The sequence below is a fragment of the Scyliorhinus torazame genome, chromosome 4 (genome assembly GCF_047496885.1).
Source record: "Scyliorhinus torazame isolate Kashiwa2021f chromosome 4, sScyTor2.1, whole genome shotgun sequence".
Classification (NCBI taxonomy): domain Eukaryota; kingdom Metazoa; phylum Chordata; class Chondrichthyes; order Carcharhiniformes; family Scyliorhinidae; genus Scyliorhinus; species Scyliorhinus torazame.
The window spans coordinates 127,640,419-127,665,608 of record NC_092710.1 but is presented as its reverse complement, the minus strand read 5'-3'; the positions used below and the strand labels follow the sequence as shown (position 1 = coordinate 127,665,608).

General features: G+C 45.1%; 1 protein-coding gene across 1 annotated transcript in view; it reads left to right on the top strand.

Annotated features, from left to right (window-relative positions):
• The window catches only part of LOC140410474 (CUB and sushi domain-containing protein 1-like), a 3,392,839-nt gene that overhangs the window by 3,095,745 nt on the left and 271,904 nt on the right, over positions 1–25,190 (top strand). The window lies entirely within an intron of this gene.

The following is a 25,190-nucleotide window of genomic DNA, read 5'->3' as shown; positions in this document are numbered from 1 at the left end:
GGACAGAGTTTATATTTTCAGGTCAATGACCTTTCATCAGAACCCTCAGAGAGAACTCAAATTTTTTGTTTCATGGTCTTTAATTCTCTGAAAAGACCAGACACTTTGGTTTAATCACCTGCCCCCATAACCATAAAGATCAATGGGGAAATGTGCGTGGGACCTTGTAAAATCTCTCAGTACACAAAAAGGCACCTGGGTGCAGAAGTGCTCTCTCACTCGAGATATATTCATGAAAACTGCTTCCAAATCCGAGCAAAGTGAACATAGAACATACAGTGCAGAAGGAGGCCATTCTGCCCATCAAGTCCGCAGCGACCCACTTAAGCTCTCACTTCCACCCCATCCTCGCAACCCAATAACCTCTCCTAACCCCTTGGACACTAAGGGCAATTTAGCATGGCCAATCCACCTAACCTGCACATCTTTGGATTGTGGGAGGAAACCGGAGCACCCGGAGAAAACCCACGCAGACACGGGGAGAACGTGCAGACTCCACACATTAGTGACCAAGCCGGGAATCAAACCTGGGACCCTGGCGCTGTGAAGCCACAGTGCTAGTCACTTGTGCTACCGTGCTGCCCTGAAGGAGGGCTTGTTTTCCTTTTGAACTGGAACATACAGCAGAGTCATGTTTGCTGGGACACAGGCACTGTGTACTTCACTAGAAAATCTTATGACAAGGTACACGTTGTACAATAGTCTATGGTCTTGCAAATGATCCTATCTGTTCAGCAAACTAATATTGAATTAAAATGTGTGATACGGATGTATTGCGATTTGTGATTGATTCAGCCAATGCTCTTTTCGAATATTGCACCAACTTCTTCTGTTGAATATTTTCAGGTGTAAATCTAGAAACTGCCTGATTTACAATATATCATGAAAGACTTACTTTCCTGAATCTGTAAGAATCCAGGTTTTTTTTTTCCTGTGATGATCATGAGGAGATTTCCTGGACTGTTTTTGCAGTCAGCTTACCCGATGGAAGTGGTTTTCTTCACACCGGGTTTAGTATTCATCAGCTTAGCCCCTCAAATTGTCACTTGATTTTTGTCAAACAAAATCGTAATCAGTGTGGGGAATGGTAAGGGGGACTTGGAATTTGCGGCGGGTTGATATGGACATTGGACATGGACTGGGTTAGGATGAACATTATGCTAATAATGTATATAGTGCCTTTAATGTAATAAAACGCCCAAGCCCTTCACAGGAACATTATAAAACAAAATATGATACAAAGCCACATAAGGCAATGTTAGGTCGGATATTCAAAATTTTGTTCAAAGAAGTAGGTTTTAAAAGAAGGAAAGTGTGGTAGAAATGCAGTGAGGCAGAATCAGAGAGTTTTTCAGCACAGGACGAGGCCCTTCAGCCCATCATGTCTGTGCCAGCTATCGAGCACCTATCATTTCTACTCCCATTTTCCAGCACCTGGTCCATGGCCTTGTATGCTATGGTGGCTCATCTAAATACTTATCAAACTTTGTGAGGGTTGAGGGAATTCAGAGCTTGGGACCTATAGGCAGCTGAAGGTGCAGCCACCAATGGAGTGATTGAAATCAGGGATGCTCATGAGGCCAGAAGGCGATGAATACAGTCAACCCAGCCTGGATTACTGCGGGTCAGGAGGAGATTGGGAAACGCAGGCATGGAGCGATCTGAAAGGAAAAAGAATTTTAACAGCAAGATGTTGCGTGACTGCTGGGGAGTCAATGTGGGTCAGTGAAAGAAGGGGTGATGAGGAAATGGGATTTTTGTGCATTCAGACAGAATTTTAGATGACTTCAACTTTGTCGAGTGTGGGAGACCAGCCAGAAGTGCATTAGTCAAGTCTAGAGGTAACAAAGCCATGAATGAGGTTTTGAACAGCCGATGTGCTGAGACTAGACTAAGTCAGGCAATGTTACAGAAGTGGAAAGAGGCTGTCGTAGCAATGATGTGAATATTGGATGAGACAATGGTATAATAGCAATGTCACTGCACAAATTATCCAGAGACCCAGCCTAATGCTCTGGCAATTGTGTTCAAATCCCACCATGGCAGCTGATGGATATTAAATTCAGCTGATTAATAATTTCTGGAATTGAAAACTAGTCTCATCGCTTGGCGCAAAAACCCTTCTGGTTCACTTGAACAGAATCATAGAATTTACAGTGCAGAAGGAGGCCATTCGGCCCATCGAGTCTGCACCGGCCCTTGGAAAGAGCACCCTACTTAAGCCCACGCATCCACCTTAACCCCGTAGCCCAGTAACACCACCTAACTTTTTTGGACACTAAGGGGCAATTTAGCATGGCGAATCTACCTAACTTGCACATCTTTGGACAGTGGGAGGAAACCGGAGCACCCGGCGGCGCACACAGACACAGGGAGAAAGTGCAAACTCCACACAGTCACCCGAGGCTGGAATTGAACCTGGTACCCCAGAGCTGTGAGGCAGCAATGCTAACCACTGTACCACAGAAAAAGAGAATGATAGTGTCCTTTTGGGAATGAAAACTACCATCCTTACCTGGTCTGGCCTACATGTGACTCCAAACCCACAGCAATGTGGACTTTTGACTGCTCTGAATTGTCTTAGCAAGCTATTCAGTTCAAAGATAATTAGGGATGGGCAGCAAATATTGGTCTTACCAGCAACACTCACATTTCAGGAAATACTTTATTTTTAAATGTTGTCAGCAGATCATTCCAGAGTCAAATATGACACAAAGGTTAGGTTGGCCAGGAAGAAGAACGGAATCATGAGCTACGCCCCACAGTCAAATAGCCCTCGTTGGTATTCATTGGCCAGGATTATCCGGCCTTTGGCATTCTATTTTCCTGCTGGCAGCGCACCTCCACCCACACGTTTCCCGGCGACATAGGGTGACTTCAATGGGAAATCCCATTGACAAGCGGCAGGCGTAAAGAATCCCACAGTCAACCAATTGTGCACTACTGGACAACATGCGGCTGGGGGACCGGAGAATCAGGCCTATTGTCTCACTTACATATAACAGTAAATTCACCAACACTTGAGCCCAAAGGGAATAAGAACCAGAGAATCAATACTCCTGTGTTGTCGCCTTTTCTGCCATTCATGCTTCCTAACTTCCTGGGCGGGATTCTCCACTCCCACGCCGAAGTGGCCGCGCCGTCGTGAACGCCATCGAGGTTCACGATGGCGCGAAACGGCCCCGATCCTGACCGATTCAGGTCCTGACAATGGGCTAGGATCGGGGCCGCGTCATCTACACGCGCCAGGCCTTGTCACCCTCGTAAAGGCGGCGCCGCATAGATGACGCGGCCGGCGCCGCATAACTGGCATCATCCGCGCGTGCGTGGGTTGGCCGGCGCCAATCGGCGCATGCGTGGTTGCCGTCCTCTCTACGTCCGCCCCGCAAGAAGATGGCGGACGGATCTTGAGGGGCCACGGAAGGAAGGAGGTCCTCCTTCAGAGAGGACAGCCCGACGATCAGTGGGCGCCGATTGCGGGCCACCCCACATTTGAGGTACCTCCGGTGCAGGATCCCACCTCGCCCCCCCCCCCCCCCCCCGCAGGCCGCACCCCCAGCATTCACGCGCTGTTCCCGACGGCAGCGACCAGGTGTGGATGGCGCCGGGGGGAACCCGCCGTTTTGGCCTGGCCGCTCGGCCCATCCGGGCCTGAGAATAGCGGGGGTGCCGGAGAATCGCCATTTTGGGTGTCTCCGGTGATTCTCCGGTCTGCGTCCGCGGAATTTGACCGGGCTGTTCCCGCCGCTTGGGAGAATCACGGGAGGCCGTCGGACCGGCGTCCCGGGAAATTTTGGCGGCCCAGGCGATTCTCCCAACCGGCACGGGAGTGGAGAATCTCGCCCCCTGTTTCTTCCTGGAACGACATGATCTGTCAAATTACCCAGTGTGTCCAATCATAGAATCTTCCAGCACAGGAGGCCGTTTGACCCATCACATGTAGTCTGCTTATTGAAAGAGTTATCCAATTTCCCATCCCCTTCTCATTCCATTTAGCCCTGCAGTTTTCTCTTTTTCAGGGACATACATATATACGTACATGTGAATTAGGAGCAGGAGTCGGCCATTCGACTCCTCGATCCCGTCGTGCCATTTAATAAGATGGCGGCTGATCTGAGTGTGGCCTGAACACCACTTTCCTACCTGCCCCCAATAACATTTAACCCCCTTGTGAGTCAAGCATCTATCTACCTCTGCCTCAAAATTATTCCATGGTCCTGACTCCACCGCTCTGGGGAAGAGAGTTCCACAGACTCATGAGTCTCTCTAAGGGAAGATGTCTATTCTCATCTCCAGACGACATGGGAGACCCCTTATTTTTAAACCCTGCTGCCCTAGTTTTAGTTCTCCCCACAAGGGGGAAACATCCTCTCTGCATTCAGCCTGTCAAGCTCCCGCTTACATGTTTCAATAAGATCACCTCTCATTCTTCTAAACCCCAATGGGTAAAGGCTCAACTTGTTCAACCCTCCTTCGTAAGATCTGTCCTTCACCCCAGGAATGAGTGGATTGAACCTTCTGTGAACTGTTTCTAATGCAATTTATGTCCTTTCATCCACTCCCCTTTCAAGCAGTGAATTCGTGATCAGAAGAACTCGCTACTCAAATTTTTTTTAAAAAATCATCCCGCCTCACCCCTGGCTCTTTTGGCAGTCGCCTACACTGAGAACCCAATCAAGGTTCCTAGTAAACTGATGCTGCCCATGGGTGCCATTGTGTTTCTGAAGTGATGTTTTAAAAATTTGGCACTTCTTGAAATTCCAGGATATGGAGCATTGATTGAACTAAAGTCAGTTAAGTCACGCTGACACCGTTCATGTTATGAATCTTGCAGTCATGTTTTGTGTGATGTAAACCTGGATCCAGTCTTCTGATTAGACATTACTGCACTTGAATGAGATGAATGAGTACTTGGTGAGCTGACATCAAGCATTCTGCATATATAAGTACCACAGAACATTTTTGTCAGGAGACATTTACAGCTAAAAGCAGATTTAACCGCTGCTAGAAAATTCTGCCCACGGCGTCTCTGCAGGTTTGGCTTACATGTACATTTATAATGTCAGAACCGTGATAAGTCTGACTGCTGGCATTACAAGGTATTAAATAAGGGCCTCAGTGAAAAATTAAAACTCCTAATTATTTCTAAATCGTTTAAATAATTTGAATTCAAGGTGTCATGATGAATTCTGAAATGAGCCCTCATTTTTTTTCTTTGCAGCCAAAGAGCTTTGGATTTTTCTCCGATACTAAGAATAAATTCAGCAGCTAACGTTCAGTTCACATTGTTTTTGTTCCTTTCAGGGCAGCTCTGCTTCCACTGCCTAGTGCAGTGGAGAAAGGCTAAAGAGTTGTGAGAACAATCAACTCTCCTCCGCTGTGTCACCTCTGAAAGCTGCGCACTCTCGGCCACACCCCTCTCCAGCTTTTTTAATACCAAGCAAGATAAATATTTCAACCCGCGTCTACTGCTGCAGATGAACCATTTCTTGGTTCCTGAAGAAGGTCAAAAGTCATATGAAGCCGTGATTATGTGGCAGAATGCAAAGATGTGGAGATTGCATTGGCAAACTATAGGTTGAGAGGTGGTAGGTTTAGAACTGAGATGTAGAGGAACTACGTCTCGCAGAGGGTGGTGAATTTGTGGAACTCGCTGCCCCATAGTGCAGTGGAATCTGAGTCATTAAATGGTTTCATAAAGGAGATTGATATATTTCTGATTTTTTAAAAAATGGGTGAAAGGGATATGGGGAATAGGTAGGGAGGTGGATTTGAGACCAGCCATGATCAGATTGAATGGTGGAGCAGGCTCGAAAGGCTGAATTGCTGACTTCTGATCCTGATACCTTTGTTCCTAAACTATGTGGAGAAATTTCTTCACTCAGGAGATGGCAGACCTTTGAAATGCACGTCAAAGTGTGGATGCTCAGTTACAGCTTTTATTCAAGTTCGGGATCAGTTTGTTTTTCGACACCATTGCGTCAAGGGTTTTGTGGTTAATGCGGGAAGGTGTAGGTGAGGTATGTAAGCCATGATCATATTGAATAGCAAAGCAGGCTTGAGGGGCCAAAGGGCCTACTCCTGCTCCTCTTCTGTGGACAGGATTTTTAAAACCGTCTGGGGTCCAGATTAGAGGTGGGCAGACACGCAATGTGGTACCATCGACATTCCTGGAAGTTCCTTGTCATGATCCCAACCTCCATCCATTTTGAAAGAGGCCTGACCCAGATCAGACCTTCTGCCCACTGGTAGCAGCAGGTACCCACTGAAGCAAATTTCCAGATGACAATGTAGTCAGCCCTCATTAGCATGTACATGGCAATGTGGAAGGCCGAGGCCACTGGGTCACAGTTGCAAACCCTGGCAGGGGTTAATCCTCCAACATCACAGTCAGGCAGCTGTGGCATTTAAAAAATAAAATAAAATAAACTTGCTTTTCCAGTGGAGCTGCTGATCTCCGAATGCTGGAAGGCTTCCCAGTGGCCTTCAGCATCGGGAGCTCGTCCACCATCCCCAGTTAAATGGTAAAGCCCACCCCCTGCCCTTTAATTAATTGCCGCAGATTTGAAAAATGGTGTATGTTGTTTCGACACCCTGGGCTAGTGAGCAGTCAATTTCATCCCCACAGGCCTCGGAGTCCCAGCATAAGTGAATTAACCAATAATTTGTATGTTTTCCTGAGAACTTTGATCGTTGACTCCTCCAATGACTGAAGAGATTTTTAAGTAAAACATTAAAAAAATGTTTATTTATAATAAGAGAAGAGGCAAACATTTATTGGAAACAATAGAACAATGGTCGATTAATCTAACTATTCCCCAAACTTCATCCCATCCTCGCCCCAGAAACTCACAAGACAGACGCATGGTGGAGGGGGTGGGAAAAGTTCAAAATAATTGGGATTAAGAGGGCATGAGATGAATCCTTGCTGCTGAAGTTATGTTCTTTGTAGTTGGTGATCTTTCAAGGATGCAAGTGTTCAAAGCATCAGTTGATTTGGATCATGTAACGTATTACCTCAATTAGAACATGCAGGCTTTAAAATTCTCTCTGGGGAGTCACTTTCATTTGAATAATCTCCACCCGACTGACTCTAATATTAGAATTCTTCATCTGAAGATTTTAAATAGGTTTTGAAACAGCCTCCTCTTCCTGCAGATGGTGCTGGTCTGGATCATCCCGCAGAGTGAACTGACTGCAGAGATAAAGGTCTTTAAACACAGGCCATCAGTTGAGGAAAATCAGATTAATTTTTAATCAGACGTGAAACTTTCATAGGCCAGCAGAAAAGTGTTTCAATTGCCAGCCTTAACTGACTGAGAGTGTCCAGACCTACTGCCTTCTAGATCTCACATGATTAGCTGCAGACTGCTTACAGCATTTAAATCAGGAGTTAAATCTTCACAGGCATGATAGTGTCCAGACCTGCTCACTCCAGCTGAGGGATCAGAGAGGGAAAGGGTTTCTGGGAGAGATATTTAACAGCTCCTTCTCAGAATGCAACTGGAAGCCAAAATGGAACCTGCCTTATAACCCATAATTTTCTGAAAGGCTCTACCAATCCGAATCAAGAATAGAAGATGTCCCGGAATTTAAGAAGAGGGAATTGGCTGCTAGCCAAATCCATCAAAATAACATCACAGACTGTGCCACAGAGCATACTGAATCAAGGGGTCTGCCTGGGCAAGTCCAACTAGCAGCTTGCAATGGGGGTCAGTTCGAAACCAGACGTCTGTAGTTTTAAAAACAAGGTCTGCAATTCTGAAGCTGACATCAAGGCAGGAATTAAAAAGGGAAAACAAAGATTGGAAAGAGGTTCCTTACAGTGTGTCAAAGGAATGCCTCACAGTACCGGGACTCAGTACCAGCCCCCATGTCTGGTTCCCAACCCCGATTGAAAATCTAGTCCATTATGTTCTGAAATTGAATATACAACAATACCTTTTGAAACCTTGACCAAAACTCTGGAAGGATCAAGGATCATTTGAAAACCAGGCCTGGCAAATTTTCAAACGTATTCAGTACTCTGTTGTACCAATTGTGTATCTGTGGATGGCAAACTGTTTGCCTGTTTTTAGTTTTGGTTTGTGGGAATATATTTTCCCTCACTGCAAATTAAGATGTAACTGCAGTTTTAATTTTCATGCACGAAATTACGTTGCATAATTATCAATTACCTGCTGAGTATAAAAAGCTTTTATTTAGAAGTTCTAAGGAAATCATTATCTATAGCTCCCATGCATTTGGTGTGCAATCGTTTCACAGTGATTAACATCTCTTAACTTGATAATTTTGTAGTTCTTCAAGTTTTGAAACACTTTATAATTTTGTAGTTCTTCACAAGTTTTGAAACACTTTATAATTTTGTAGTTCTTCAAGTTTTGAAACACTTGATAATTTTGTAGTTCTTCACAAGTTTTGAAACACTTGACAATTTTGTAGTTCTTCAAGTTTTGAAACACTTTATTATTTTGTAGTTCTTCGCAAGTTTTGAAACACCTTATCCGACTCCATAATGTTCCCATGGCGCAAACTTCTTCATGATGAAGCCCGTCATGACAATAATCCCAAAATGGTTTATCTGTCCACAGTAACATCCACCGCTTCAAGGGGACTTTGCAGCCGTGTTTACATTCTGCTAGTATTGTGCCATTGCCTCCTCCTCCCATTGCCTGGCTGACGTAAAATTGTTGGATTCCTTGGGAAAGATGGTTGAGGAAACCCATGTGCTAAGAGACAGAAGTGTGAGTGCTATAGTGCAGGATGAATGCAGCCTCTGTCTCTGCAGTTCACAATGTCTGGGGGATGGCTCGCAGCACTTCATGATCATCTAGACCTTCACAGCTGCCCCTGAGTTTTTAATAGCTCATAGCTTTTTCATGGCTCAGATGAGCTGCCAAACAAAATAAGACTTGCATCAGTCAATTTACATCTTAGCATCAGAATTGCCAGCATGTTTTCGGAACACGGCTGCTTTGAAAGATACTTACCAACTGTTACATGCGCTCATTCAAAAATCCATTCAATCCAGAACAATCTGACAAGTATATCTCCAAATTTCTAATCTATTATTAAAAAAGTCAGTGACTGCTCAATAGGATTCTCCCAGATTGAAAACTGGACCTTTTTTTTTGGTTCCTCAATTGAATAGATCATTTGTGATGGTTTATCAGTGCATTTTCCCTAAGGAATCCTGACCAGAAGTGAAAGAAACAATCTCAAAAAGCCGGTGCTTAATAGATGAATAGTACTATAGAAATTTGTATCTGACTTGCGGACTTTATTGGTGAGGTTGGTGCGTGGGGGGATCTGGGAGGTCGGTTGCTTTGTAGTGGACACAATGAGAATGCAAATTGACTGACAAAAATAACATCAGCCAGTGGAACAACTGTTGGAGAATGATTAACTCAGTGTCACAGAGGCATTAAGTAATCATGCTGGTGTTATGGGCCAGGGTTTAGAGAACCCCAAAGTGTATCATGGAGTTCACCTGACCCACAACTTTTAATAGATTGTGGTATGGGGAGCACACGGCCCACTCTACAAATGTGGTACAGCAGAAATGGAAAAGTATTTTTTCAAGCAAAACAATGTTTATTCTGAATTGAAAAATGAAAATCGCTTATTGTCACAAGTAGGCTTCAAATGAAGTTACTGTGAAAAGCCCCTAGTCGCCACATTCAGGCGCCTGTTCGGGGAGGCTGCTACGGGAATTGAACCGTGCTGCTGGCCTGCCTTGGTCTGCTTTCAAAGACAGAGATTTAACCCTGTGCTAAACCAGCCCACCAACACCAAAATGCACTGCTCCTTGTCAGAAAAATGCCCCACAATGGAAATCAATTAACAAATGGAAGAAAAATTGCTATCATTTGTACATTGATATTTATTTAACGTTTACATTTGAAAAAGACATTTAAAAACTTTTAACAGAAGCACATTAGGTTTACATTCACTGCTGAGAACATCAGGAGAACATTAATAATTCTGAATTCACCAAATGATCAGGAGATAGTCTTTACATGGCAGAGAGATCAACAGTACACCTGCTCTGTCTGGCTTCAGCTCCAACACTGAAAATGAAAATAAAACACACCCTGCAGCAAATAGCCTAAAACGAAACTAAAAAGCTGACAGACAGCCCCGCTCCACCCACTGTCTGACATCACTGCAGTAGTAAACACCCATTTCTTAAAGGGAATCTCACTACAGATATTTATATACACATCCATTTATAAACACCCATTTCTTAAAGGTACTCTCACATGACACATCCCGCCAAGAAAAAAAAACCCATCAACTTCAAGATGGTTTCATTTTTCACCTTGTCACGATCCTTTAAGAAATGCACACAGTAAATATATTTTTTTGTTTATAAAAAAACAACACACGCAAACAGGTATAATAATATAGTCCATTTTTGTTCTTCCTCCAACTGAAATCCTTCTCAATTGACAGTTTCTTTGAACAAGAAGGTCCTTGCATGATCCGTCCATTTCTCTACGCCTCGGCATTTCTCTTTAAACTCAGATATTTTAGTTCAATCTGATCGCAGAGTCCCTTGTAATTCTCCAACACAGGAGCATTGGGTATCACAGCTTTCAAGCAGTCAAATGCCTGTTGAAAGTCCGCTGTCCACTGAAATTTTCGACGTTTCTTCAGCAAGTCCATCAGTGGAGCAGTCAGGCTACAAAACCTGTGCACAAATGTTCGATCAAATCCACCCATGCCAAGAAATCGTATTATTTCCCTTCATCTTGAGGGTACTGAAAACTCCTCAATAACTGTTGGTTTCACATCCCGTGTGACCATTCGACCCTGTCCGATTGTATGGCAAAGGAAAGTGACTTGAGCTTTTCCAAATTCCCTTTTGGCTAGGTTTATCACCAAACCTGCCTCCTGAAGTCGATGGAATAACTCCATCAGATGTTTTAAATGTTCTGTCCATGTCTGGCTGAAAATTACCAGATCGTCGATGTATACCGCACAATTGGGTAATCCTGAAACGACTTTGTTAGTTAACCGTTGTAATGTGACTGGTGCATTTTTCATGCCAAATGGCATAACTTTGAATTGGTATATACCATCTGGGGTCACAAAAGCTGAAATCTCCTTCGCCCTTTCGGATAAAGGTACCTGCCAGTAACCTTTAAATAAATCCAGTTTGGAAATAAAAGCTGATTGTCCCATTTTCTCAATACAATCCCCCAAACATGGAATAGGAGAAGAGTCCGTTCTTGTAACTGCATTCACCTTTCTATCGTCCATACGCCACCGTGGTGTACCATTTGGTTTTGGTACCATCACTATGGGTGAGCTCCATTGGCTGCAACCCACTTCAATTATGCCATTTTTAAGCATACTCTCAATCTCTTTGTCAACCTGTGCCAATTTTAAAGTGTTAAGTCTATATGGTTGTCGTTTGATTGCAACTGCATTTCCCACAACTCCATCATGTATAGCCATTTTAGTACTTCCCAATTTATCTCTACAAACCTGCCCACATGATATCAATAACTCTTTCAGGTCAGTTCGTTTTTCCTCTGGAATGTAACTCAACAATTTATCCCAATTTTTAAGAACATCCTCGTTTTCCAATTCAATTTGAGATATGTCAAATTCCAAGTCATCTGAATTTGGTTCGTCACTTTGAGTTAGAATCATTAAAACCTCCTCCTTTTTCTCTCCTTTCCTTTCAAAGTACCTTTTAAGCATATTCACATGACACACTCAGTGAGTTTTTCTTCTATCTGGTGTTTTTACCACATAATTCACCTCACTTAATTTCCTTTCAATCTGATAAGGTCCACAAAACCTAGCTTTTAAAGGCTCACCTACCACTGGTAACAACACTAAAACTTTATCTTCACTGGCAAACCTACGACCATTGGATTTCTTGTCCGCTACCCGTTTCATCACATTTTGTGCAACTTTTAAATGTTGTCTAGCCAATTCACCTGCTCTATTTAATCATTCTCGAAAACTTGACACGTAATCTAATAATGTAATTTCTGATTTCTCGCTCTCCAATTTTTCCTTCATCAATTTATGTGGTCCTCTTACCTCATGACCAAAAATTAGTTCAAAAGGACTAAATTTGGTTGATTCATTAGGTGCATCCCTAATTGCAAACAGTACGAATGGAATTCCTTTATCCCAATCCTCTGGGTAATCTTGACAATAAGCCCTCAACATTGTCTTTAATGTCTGATACCACCTTTCTAACGCTCCCTGCGATTCTGGATGGTGCGCAGTTGATTTAAATTGTTTTATTCCTAAGCTATCCATAACTTCTTTGAATAACCTTGAGGTAAAATTTGATCCTTGGTCCGATTGTATTTCTGTGGGTAGTCCATATCTAATAAAGAATTTAAGTAACTCCTCCACAATCTTTTTAGCTGTAATATTACGTACTGGAATGGCCTCTGGAAACCTAGTAGACACATCCATTATCGTCAAAAGATATTGATTCCCACTTTTCGTTTTCGGAAGAGGTCCTATGCAATCAATTATGACCCTCGTAAAAGGTTCCTCAAATGCTGGAATGGGTATTAAGGGTGCTGGTTTTATCACTGCTTGAGGTTTCCCCATCACTTGACATGTGTGACATGATTGACAAATTTAACTACATCTTTATGTAGTCCAGGCCAATAAAAATGTTTTTGTATTTTAGCTTGAGTTTTGCTTATTCCCAAATGACCTCCCACTAGTACCTCATGTGCAACTCGCAACACCTCCTTTCTGTACCCTACCGGCAATACTACTTGATGAACTTCTGCCCACTTTTCATCCGCCTGCATATGTAAACATCTCCATTTTCTCATCAAGACATCACTTTTACTGCAATAACAATCTGGTATACACTCAGATTCCTCTTCCGTGTATGCTTTCTGATACATCCGGTTTATTTCGACATCTTTCTGTTGTAACTCCACCAATTTTCCTGAAGTAAAAATATCCGCCTCATCCTCCACCTGTTCTTGTTCTTTTTCAACCATCCGAGCAAAAATCGTTTCTGATAATTGCACTTCAACTTCACCTTCACTCTTTGATTTCTCCTCTTGTCTTAATCTGTGACTTTGAGACCTTGTTACTACACAATCCGGAAAAATCCCAGGATATTCGTCGTTCAACACTTCAGTTGTCTGATTTTCCACCGGCTTATCAACCACAGTAGGCATCACTGCCACCTGCAATCCAGCTATATCATTACCCGAGATAAACTGTATTCCTGGACAAGATAGTTTCTCTATTACTCCTACTACCACTTCACCACTCTTCACTGGACTTTCCAACCTTATCTTATATAATGGAACACTACTCCTCTCACCCTGAATTTCACATATGACCAACTTTTCTGGCAATATTCTTCCCAAACTGCATAACTCCTCATCTATTACCATTAAAGATTGACTAGCTCCTGTATCTCTTAAAATTGTGATTTCTTTACCTGCTCCTCCTGATACACATGAGTAAACTTTACCCACACAAGTAAATTCTTTAAAGAGATCTGGCACCTTCTGATCAATCATCTCTTGATCAGGCTGTACAATCTTTTGCACCTCCTTCGCTTCACTTGGGCTTTCCTTTACCACTTTAACAAACCCAACTGTCTAATCCTGTTTTACCACATTAGCCTTCCCAGTGCTTTTCTTCAACCACCAACACTGTGACTTTACATCGCCTAGTTTATCATAGTGAAAACATTTGAAACTTTTCATTTCATTTCCACCCTCCTGGGTTTCTTTTTTAATCTGAAGTACACTCTCCTTATTATCTCCCATCAGATCACCTTTACCTTTACCACTTGAGTATTTCTCATGTCCCCAATTTCTATCCCTCACAGGCTGAAACTGATGTCAGAAACCAAGCTTTGATTTATGAACTAATTCATAATCATCTGCCATTTCTGCTGCTAACCTCGCAGTTTTAACCCGCTGCTCTCCCAGTGAGCCAGAGAAGACAGAGGCAGGAGTGGGACACAGCTAAGAGTGGGTTTGGGAATTTAAATCTAGGTGGGAATTCGAAGCTGGGTGGGGAGGAAGTGCTTTTTATCCCTGGTAAGTGACTGTTAAGTAGTGTTTCTGTTTTTCTGTTTCTTTTCAATGGTATATTTATTTATTTTTTCTTTGTTGTTTTTTTTAAAAATTGTAGTTGTTGAAGTTAACCGAAGGTTTACGACATGGCAGGAGATCGCAGACCCATGTCATGCTCCTCGTGTGCGATGTGGGAGCTCAGGGACACATCCACTGTCCCTGGCTCCTTCACGTGCAAGAAGTGTGTCCAGTTGCAGCTCCTGTTAGACCGCTTGACGGCTCTGGAGCTGCGGATGGACTCACTTTGGAGCGTCCGCGATGCTGAGGACATCGTGGATAGCGCTTTTAGCGAGTTGGTCACACCGCAGGTGAAAGGTACTGAGGGAGATAGAAAATGGGTGACCAAAAGACAGAGCAAGAGTGGGAAGGCAGTGCAGGCGTCCTCTGCGGTCATCTCCCTGCAAAACAGATATACCGCTTTGGATACTGTTGAGGGAGATGGCTCACCAGGGGAAGGCAGCAGCAGCCAGGTTCATGGCACCGTGGCTGGCTCTGCTGCGCAGCTGGGCAGGAAGAAGAATGGCAGGGCTATAGTAATAGGGGACTCAATTGTAAGGGGAGTAGACAGGCAGTTCTGCGGACGCAATCGAGACTCCAGGATGGTATGTTGCCTCCCTGGTGCAAGGGTCAAGGATGTCTCGGAGCGGCTGCAGGACATTCTGGGGGGTGGGGTGAGGGTGAACAGCCAGCTGGCGTGGTGCACATAGGCACCAACGATATAGGTAAAAAACGGGACGAGGTCCTACAAGCTGAATTTAGGGAGCTAGGAGTTCAACTAAAAAGTAGGACCTCAAAGGTAGTAATCTCAGGATTGCTACCAGTGCCACGAGCTAGTCAGAGTAGGAATGTCAGGATAGAGAGGATGAATGCGTGGCTCGAGAGATGGTGCAAAAGGGAGGGATTCAAATTCCTGGGACATTGGAACCGGTTCTGGGGGAGGTGGGACCAGTACAAACCGGACGGTCTGCACCTGGGCAGGACTGGAACCGATGTCCTCGGGGGGGCTGTTTGCTAGAGCTGTTGAGGAGAGTTTAAACTAATGTGGCAGGGGGATGGGAACCAATGCAGGAAGTTGGAAGGTAGTAAAACAGGGACAGAAATAAAAGGCAGTAAGGGGGAAAGTGTAAGGTAGAGAAGCCATAGTCAAAAATCAAAAAGGGCGACAGTACAAGGTACAGTGACTGAGGGGAGCTCAGTGAATAGGACCAGGAATACTAAAAGAAATAAAACGGGAAGTGAAAATATTAATGGTAAGCGACGCGGCAGGTTGTTACAGGAAGATATGGGTTCAACGACAAGGAAAATAAGGAGAAAGGTTAAGAGGAAATATAACTTAGGAGAGGTTACTGATCGAGGTGTTAAGATTCAGAACAGAGGTTAAAAAGCCAACATAAGTGTACTTTACCTGAATGCTCGTAGTATTCGGAATAAGGTAAATGAGTTGATGGCGCAAATCATCGTGAATGACTATGATTTAGTGGCCATTACTGAAACATGGTTAAAGGATGGTCACGACTGGGAGTTAAATATCCGAGGGTATCAATCTTTTCGGAAGGACAGAGTGGATGGTAAGGGAGGTGGTGTAGCTCTGTTATTTAAGGATGACATCCGGGCAACAGTAAGGGATGACATCGGTGTTATGGAGGATAAGGTTGAATCCATTTGGGTGGAAATCAGGAATAGTAAGGCGAAAAAGTCACTGATAGGAGTAATCTATAGGCCACCAAATGGTAACATTATGGTGGGGCAGGCAATAAACAAAGAAATAACTGATGCATGTAGAATTGGTACAGCAGTTATCATGGGGGATTTTAATCTACATGTCGATTGGTTTAACCAGGTCAGTCAAGGCAGCCTTGAGGAGCAGTTTATAGAATGTATCCGCGATAGTTTCCTAGAACAGTATGTAATGGAACCTACAAGGGAACACGCGGTCCTAGATCTGGTCCTGTGTAATGAGACAGGATTGATTCAGGATCTCATAGTTAGGGATCCTCTCGGAAGGAGCGATCACAATATGGTGGAATTTAAAATACAGATGGAGGGTGAAAACGTAAAATCAAGCACTAGTGTTTTGTGCTTGAACAAAGGAGATTACAATGGGATGAGAGAAGAACAAGCTAAGGTAGACTGGGAGCAAATACTTTATGGTGAAACAGTTGAGGAACAGCGGAGAACCTTCCAAGTGATTTTTCACAGTGCTCAGCAAAGGTTTATACCAACAAAAAGGAAGGACGGTAAAAAGAGGGAAAATCGACCGTGGATATCTAAGGAAATAAGGGAGAGTATCAAATTGAAGGAAAAAATATACAAAGTAGCAAAGATCAGTGGGAGACTAGAGGACTGGGAAATCTTTAGGGGGCAACAGAAAGCTACTAAAAAAGCTATATAAGAAGAGTAAGATAGATTATGAGAGTAAACTTGCTCAGAATATAAAACAGATAGTAAAAGTTTCTACAAATACTTAAAACAAAAAAGAGTGGCTAAGGTAAATATTGGTCCTTTAGAGGATGAGAGGGGAGATTTAATAATGGGAGATGAGGAAATGGCTGAGGAACTGAACAGGTTTTTTGGGTCAGTCTTCACAGTGGAAGACACAAATAACATGCCTGTGACTGATGGAAATGAGGCTATGACAGGTGAGGACCTTGAGAGGATTGTTATCACCAAGGAGGGCAAGTTAATGGGGCTAAAGGTAGACAAGTCTCCTGGACCTGATGGAATGCATCCCAGAGTGCTAAAAGAGATGGCTAGGGAAATTGCAAATGCACTAGAGATAATTTACCAAAATTCACTAGACTCTGGGGTGGTCCCGGCGGATTGGAAATTAGCAAACGTGACACCACTGTTTTAAAAAGGAGGTAGGCAGAAAGCGGGTAATTATAGGCCATTGAGCTTAACTTTGGTAGTAGGGAAGATGCTGGAATCTATCATCAAGGAAGAAATAGCGAGGCATCTGGATGGAAATTGTCCCATTGGGCAGACGCAGCATGGGTTCATAAAGGGGAGGTCATGCCTAACTAATTTAGTGGAATTTTTTGAGGGCATTAACAGTGCGGTAGATAACGGGGAGCCATTGGATGTGGTATATCTGGATTTCCAGAAAGCCTTTGACAAGGTGCCACACAAAAGGTTGCTGCATAAGATAAAGATGCATGACATTAAGGGGAAAGTAGTAGCATGGATAGAGGATTGGTTAATTAATAGAAAGCAAAGAGTGGGGATTAATGGGTGTGTCTCTGGTTGGCAATCAGTAGCTAGTGGTGTCCCTCAGGGATCAGTATTGGGCCCACAACTGTTCACAATTTACATAGATGATTTGGAGTTGGGGACCAAGGGCAATGTGTCCAAGTTTGCAGACGACACTAAGATAAGTGGTAAAGCAAAAAGTGCAGAGGATACTGGAAGTCTGCAGAGGGATTTGGATAGGCTAAGTGAATGGGCTAGGGTCTGGCAGATGGAATACAATGTTGACAAATGTGAGGTTATCCATTTTGGTAGGAATAACAGCAAAAGGGATTATTGTTTAAATGATAAAATATTAAAACATGCTGCTGTGCAGAGAGACCTGGGTGTGCTAGTGCATGAGTCGCAAAAAGTTGTTTTACAGGTGCAACAGGTGATTAAGAAGGCAAATGGAATGTTGTCCTTCATTGCTAGAGGGATGGAGTTTAAGACTAGGGAGGTTCTGTTGCAATTGTATAAGGTGTTAGTGAGGACACACCTGGAGTATTGTGTTCAGTTTTGGTCTCCTTACTTGAGAAAGGACGTACTGGCACTGGAGTGTGTGCAGAGTAGATTCACTAGGTTAATCCCAGAGCTGAAGGGGTTGGATTATGAGGAGAGGTTGAGTAGACTGGGACTGTACTCGTTGGAATAGACAGGATAGATGCGGGCAGGTTGTTTCCACTGGCGGGTAAAAGCAGAACTACGGGGCATAGCCTCAAAATAAGGGGAAGTAGATTTAGGACTGAGTTTAGGAGGAACTTCTTCACCCAAAGGGTTGTGAATCTATGGAATTCCTTGCCCAGTGAAGCAGTAGAGGCTCCTTCATTAAATGTTTTTAAGATAAAGATAGATAGTTTTTTGAAGAATAAATGGATTAAGGGTTATGGTGTTTGGGCCAGAAAGTGGAGCTGAGTCCACAAAAGATCAGCCATGATCTCATTGAATGGTGGAGCAGGCTTGAGGGGCCAGATGGCCTACTCCTGCTCCTAGTTCTTATGTTCTTATAAGTTCTCACTACATCAGGAATTGAATTTTTAAACTCCTCCAAAAGTATAATTTCTCTGAGAGGTTCATACGTTTGGTCTATTTTCAAAGCCCTTATCCACCTATCAAAATTACTCTGTTGAGTCTTTCAAACTCCATGTATGTTTGACCAAATTCTTTCCTCAAATTTCTAAACCTTTGACTGGAAGCTTCAGGCACTAGTTCATATGCACCAAAGATGGATTCTTTCATCTCCTCATGCGTCCCAGATACCTCCTCCGGTAGTGATGCAAACACTTCACTAGCCCTACCTATCAGCATTGTTTGAATCAGTAATATCCACATCTCCTGTGGCCATTTCATTTGTTTAGCTACCTTCGCAAATGAAATGAAAAAGGCTTCAGCCTCCTTCTCGTCAAACCTTGGCAATTCTTGGACATATTTAAATAGATTCCCACTTTTGTGAGGGCCACTAAGAATCCAGCACGAGTTTTAAGGATTCAAAGTAATAACATTTATTTACAATAACATAGATATAGAACAGCAGCAGCAACTTCCCTTGCTGCACACTCCTTCCTGCTGGTTCCGAAACTGGCCAGCTTTATTTATACTAGGAGTTTACTCATTGTTTCTCCGCCCCCCTCATTGGGGAAGCTCATACTCCCACAGGATTGTGGGATTGTCATTAGTCCCCAGCCAATGGTAAGTAGGCTGGTTATAACATCCCTCCCCCCCAAACTCCAAGGAATCCACCGAAGACCCTGGCGAAGGAGGGCGTCGGACTCGTTTTGCCGCAGGCCGGACACCATTTGCACGCGGCGCTCGATCAGGCGGCGTGTAACGAGACGGAGACCGGCGCTTCCGTGATGAACGGCGCAACGGTTGTACATCCACGGCCCGTGGACCCGAGGATTCCCCCTCTGATGCATCCTGTGTCTCCATCTCGGAGTCAGAGTCTGCTGCCTCCGTCATGTCAGCGTCCCTATCTCCATTCGGTTCTGTAACGACCTGCGCAGGCTTCGAGTGAGGCACCAGTGGAAGATTGTGAGGACTACCTTCCCTTGTCTCTTGTCTCTGCGGCTGTAGAAATGAGCTCCGGGGGCGGGGAATCTTTTGAGGGGATAGTCTTCTGGACCGAACGTGGTCTACATGTTTGCACTGGAGACGGCCCTGGGCTTGCACCTGGTAAGATATAGGGCCCGTTTGGCGAAAGATTACACCAGGAACCCACTGGGCACCACCAGCAAAATTCCGAACGAACACTGGGTCACTGGGCGCAAACTGCCGAAACGGCCGATGCCGAGAAAATCCCTGTCCCTGCCGTTCTTGTGTGCAGCGTACTTTTGTGCCAATGACCGGGAAAACCATACTAAGGCGGGTGCGAAGTCTCCGGCCCATTAGGAGTTCTGCGGGAGCTACCCCAGTCACCGCATGGGGGGTGGTCCTATACGTAAACAAAAAGCGAGCCAGTCTCATGTCCATTGATCCGGAAGACTGCTTCTTTAGGCCTCTTTTGAATGTCTGCACTGCGCGCTCTGCCAACCCATTTGAAGCCGGGTGGTAAGGGGCAGTGCGGATATGGCGTATGCCGTTCATCTTCGTGAACCTCGCAAACTCCTCACTCGTGAATGGAGTGCCGTTATCCGTGACCAGCATCTCGGCGAGGCCATGCGTACTAAACGACAAACGCATCTTTTCAATTGTTGCACAGGATGTTGTCCCCTGCATCTTATGCACCTCTAACCATTTAGACTGGGCGTCAATTAATAGAAGGAACATGGATCCTTGAAAAGGGCCTGCGAAATCTGCATGCAAGCGTGCCCAAGGCCGCCCTGGCCATTCCCAGTGATGTAGGGGCGCGGCCGGCGGAGGCCTCTGATGCTCCTGGCAAATGGAGCAGTTTTGGGCCACCTTCTCAATGTCGGTGTTGAGGCCTGGCCACCAGACATAACTCCGGGCCAACATTTTCATTTTGGTCACACCTGGATGCTCATTGTGCAAGTCTGTTAGTATCAGCTCCTGGCCTTTTTCCAGGACAATCACACGCGTCCCCCACAAGAGGATGCCGTCTTCCACGCTGAATTCTGACAGCTTGGAGGAAAATGCCCGCAACCCGCCTGGGAGCTGTCTATGCTGCCCACCATACAGGACTATATGCCGAACCTTTGACAGGACTGGCTCCGTCTGGGTCCACTCACGGATCTGTGATGCCGTGACAGGCAAGGTGTCCATAAAATTTAGGGTTGCAACCACCTCACCGGTCGTGGGGGTCGACATGGGGCCGGTCGATAAAGGCAATCGGCTCAGTGCGTCGGCATTTGCTATCTGCGTACCTGGTTTGTGCTCCAGAGAATACTCGTATGCAGCAAGCAACAAAGCCCAGCGCTGGATCCGTGCGGAAGCAATGGGCGGTATTGGCTTATCCTCTCTGAAAAGTCCCAGCAGAGGCTTATGATCAGTCACGAGAGTGAAATGGCGGCCATACACGTACTGGTGGAAGCGTTTCACCGCAAAAACCACTGCCAGGCCCTCCTTCTCGATCTGCGCGTACTTTTTCTCCGCTGCAGTCAATGTGCGGGAGGCGAAAGCTATCGGTCGCTGGCCCCGTTCTCCATCTTGTGGGACAGGACGGCCCCAATACCATACGGGGATGCATCACGTGACGAGCAAAGGCTTTCCAGGGTCATAGTGGGTTAGTAACCCAGACAACGACAATTGTTGCTTTACCCGCCGGAAAGCGGTTTCTTGCGGCTGACCCCAAACCCAGGTGTGATTTTTCTTTTGCAGAAGGTGCAAAGGGGCCAGTGTAGTTGCCAGATTGGGAAGGAACTTCCAGTAATAGTTTACGAGACCGAATAAAAAAACGAAGATGCGAAGTGTCAGTCGGGACGGGGGCATGTTGAATTGCACGCACCTTCTCTGCGACGGGGTGCAAACCTTCACGGTCCACCCGATAACCTAGGTAGACTACTTCCTTTGCCTGAAATACACACTTTGTGCGACGTAAACAGACTCCAGCCTCCGAAAGGCGTCGAAGGACAGCCTCCAGATTTTCCAAATGTTCCTGCTCCGACGTCCCTGTAATCAAAACGTCATCTAAGTAGACAGCAACACGTGGTAAACCTCTCAAAATGCCCTCCATAACACGTTGAAAAATTGCGCAGGCAGAGGATACTCCAAAGGGCAACCGTGTATATTCATCGTGTGTATTAATCGTTACATATGGTCGGGAGGCAGGGTCCAGTTCCAACTGCAGGTAGGTGTGACTCATATCTAATTTTGTGATCGAGAGTCCACCTGCAAGCTTCGCGTAGAGATCCTCTATGCGAGCCATTGGATATCAGTCGAATCGGGAAGCCGTATTCACTGTAAGTTTATAGTCGCCACACAAGCGAACTGTGGCATCTGGCTTCATGACAGGTACAATTGGTGCTGCCCAGTCAGCAAAACGGACGGGCCTGATAATACCCAAACTCTCCAAACGAGTGAGCTCCCCTTCTACCTTCTCGAGCAAGGCGTAAGGCACCGGGCGCGCCCGGAAGTAGCACGGCGTGGCTCCTGGTTCGACTTGGATACGGGCTACGGCCCCTTTTATTTTCCCCAAACCAGGCTGGAATACATCTGGGTATTGTCCTAGCACCTCAGTCAACCCTTCAGAAACTGTTTGGAGGATGTGCTGCCATTGCAACCGCAAATGGCGCGACCAGTCACCACCCAACAGGCAGGGCCCATGGCCGCGCACCACGATAAGTGGGAAACACCCCTCCTGGCGTCCATAAACAACAGGGGTCATTGTAGTTCCTGCAATGTCCAGTGGTTCCCCCGTGTAGGTGGCCAACCTGGCATGTGAGTCGGTTAATGTAAGGGTCTGTATACCCTGCTTGATGCGGTCGAATGTCCTCTGGGCGATCACGGAGACTGCTGCGCCAGTGTCCAACTCCATCTCAAGCGGGTGGCCATTGACCCGTACTGTCACCTTAATGGGGGCCACACGGGGAGCTGCCACACAATGCAACTGCAGGCAGTCATCCTCCGTCTCCACGTCCTCAGGAGTAGTCGCCGCAGGTTCATCCACATGGAAGGTACGGCCCCTGGGCTGGTCCCAGTTTCGGTCGGAACGACGGCACCTCTGGCGCCCCCAGGACCGCCGTCCGCGACGGGGTCGACGCCTACAAGTCTGACACGGACATGGCTCCTCATCCATCGGTTCTGCAGAAGCCTCTCTTCGGGGAGGAATGTCCGACGGCCGCTGGCGTCGGTCCGGACGTTGCCTCGCCCAAGGTACCGCAGGAGCGCGGGGGGACGTTTTCGGACGGAAGGGGTTGCGCCCCAAGGCATGCACTTCCATTCCCTGTAGCTCCTGCACTCCTCGTTCTGCGCTCTCTCGGGACAATACTATTTGAATGGCCTGTTGAAAAGTCAATGTTGGCTCAGCTAACAACTTTCTCTGGGTGGCCGCATTGTTAATACCGCAAACCAAACGGTCACGTAACATTTCCGACAAGGTCTCACCATAGTCACAGTACTCCGCAATCCTGCGTAGCCTGGATAGAAAATCGGCAAGGGATTCTTCAGGGGTCCTCTCAGCGGTATTAAACCAGTAATGCTGGACTATCGTGGACGGGGTTGGGTTAAAATGTTGCCCCACTATATTCACAAGTTCATCAAACGTTTTGGTGTCCAGCGCAGCTAGGTACGTAAGGCTCCTAATCACCCCAAATGTATGCGGGCCGCAGGCGGTGAGCAATATGACCACCTGGCGCTCGTTTTCGGTGATATTGTTTGCCCGGGAATAGTAACGCATCCGTTGTGTGTACTGGTTCCAGCTTTCCAGCGCAGCATCAAAAACATCCAAACGTCCGTACAGAGGCATGGTATAATAGAAAACAACTTCCAACCTGTATCCAACAAAAATCCAGGGAGGTGGCTTCAGCAGTGTAGACAGCTATTCACTTTAACCTTCATCGCCAGTTTTGTGAGGGCCACGAAGAATCCAGCACGAGTTTTAAGGATACAAAGTAATAACATTTATTTACAATAACACATATATATATAACAGCAGCAGCAACTTCCCTTGCTGCACACTGCTTCCTGCTGGTTCCTAAACTGGCCAGCTTTATTTATACTAGGAGTTCACTAATGGTTTCTCCGCCCCCCCTCATTGGGGAAGCTCATACTCCCACAGGATTGTGGGATTGTCATTAGTCCCCAGCCAATGGTAAGTAGGCAGGTTATAACACCCACCAAACCTTCGACTTTGACGCTCTTTCTCACTATCCTCATCACTATCATCCAACTGTGTGTTTCCCTTTATGACTGCCAATTTTAACTGACTATCATGTTTCATGGCCATTTTCTGAAGTTCAAACTCCCTCTCTTTATCTTTTTCCCTGATCTGTATCTCCCTTTCTATTTCTTTTTGTTCTGCCTGGCTATTCTTTCTTTTCTCCTTTCTTCTCTCTCCTTTTCTTTTTCTTCTCTCTCTCTTTTTCCTCTCAATCACTTTCTCTTTCTTTTTCCTCTTTCATATTCAAGCTGCTTTAATTCTTTCTCATGTTCCTTTTGTTTAATTTGTAACTGAATTTTTGCCATTTCCAATGAGTCAAAGTGTATCTCAGGCAACTTTAAATGCTTAACTGCCACCATAATTACCTCATCTGTTCACATTTTGTCAGGTAATGTTAGCTGCAATGTTTTTGCCAAATCTAACAGCCTGCTTTTAGACTCTGACCTTAAGGTACTGCGTGTGACCGTCTCCACCTCCAAAATCCTCAGAGCCTCTGAAAGAGCCATTGTCCACAATACACACTCCACTTAAACTAGAATACCACACCTGATAAGCAACCACAATATGCTCACCCCTCACTGTCTTTAAGTTCACTAAGCCAGTCCAATAGATAGACTTTTATCCCCCTCGAGCCCCCAATTTGTTATGGGCCAGGGTTTAGAGAACCCCAAAGTGTATCATGCAGTTCACCTGACCCACAACTTTTACTAGATTGTGGTATGGGGAGCACACGGCCCACTCTACAGGTGTGGTACAGCAGAAATGGAAAAGTATTTCTTAAAGCAAAACAATGTTTATTCTATGAACTCAAGTTAACCTTTTTAAAACATACAGGGAACATCTTAGCAACCATTAATTCAAATACAACCCCCAAAGAATCTAACACTTAAGTAATCCTTAATAACTTCCCAAACAACATCCAGAAGGCAAAAGAAACACTTTTTAACAGAAGCACATTAGGTTTACATTCACCAATGAGAACATTTATAATTCTGTATTCACCAAATGATCAAGAGATAGTCTTTACATGGCAGAGAGATCAACAGTACACCTGCTCTGTCTGGCTTCAGCTCCAACACTGAAAACGAAACTAAAACACACCCTGCAGCAAACAGCCTAAAACAAAAGATAAAGCTGACAGACTGCCCAGCTCCACCCACTCTCGGACATCACTGCAGTAGTAAACACCCATTTCTTAAAGGTACTCTCACTCCAGATATTTATATACACACCCATTTATAAACACCCATTTCTTAAAGGTACCCTCACATGACAATGGTGATGCATAAACAACTGAGTGCAGAATCTTTCTTCAAAAGAAGTGATGCTTTCTTCATAAGAAGTGAAGATGTGACAAACATGCAGCAAGTCAACCACAAAAGATGGATTATGTTTCATGAATTTGATGGTTGAAGATTTCCAGCGTGTTCTGTTGTTGAAGATTTCCATCAATTATGATGTTTTACTATTGAGATTTATGTTTGCTGAATTATGAGTGTTGAACATTAGGGGCAGCACGGTGGCGCAGTCATTAGCTCTGCTGCCTCACGGCGCCGAGGTCCCAGGTTCGATCCCGGCTCTGGGTCACTGCCCGTGTG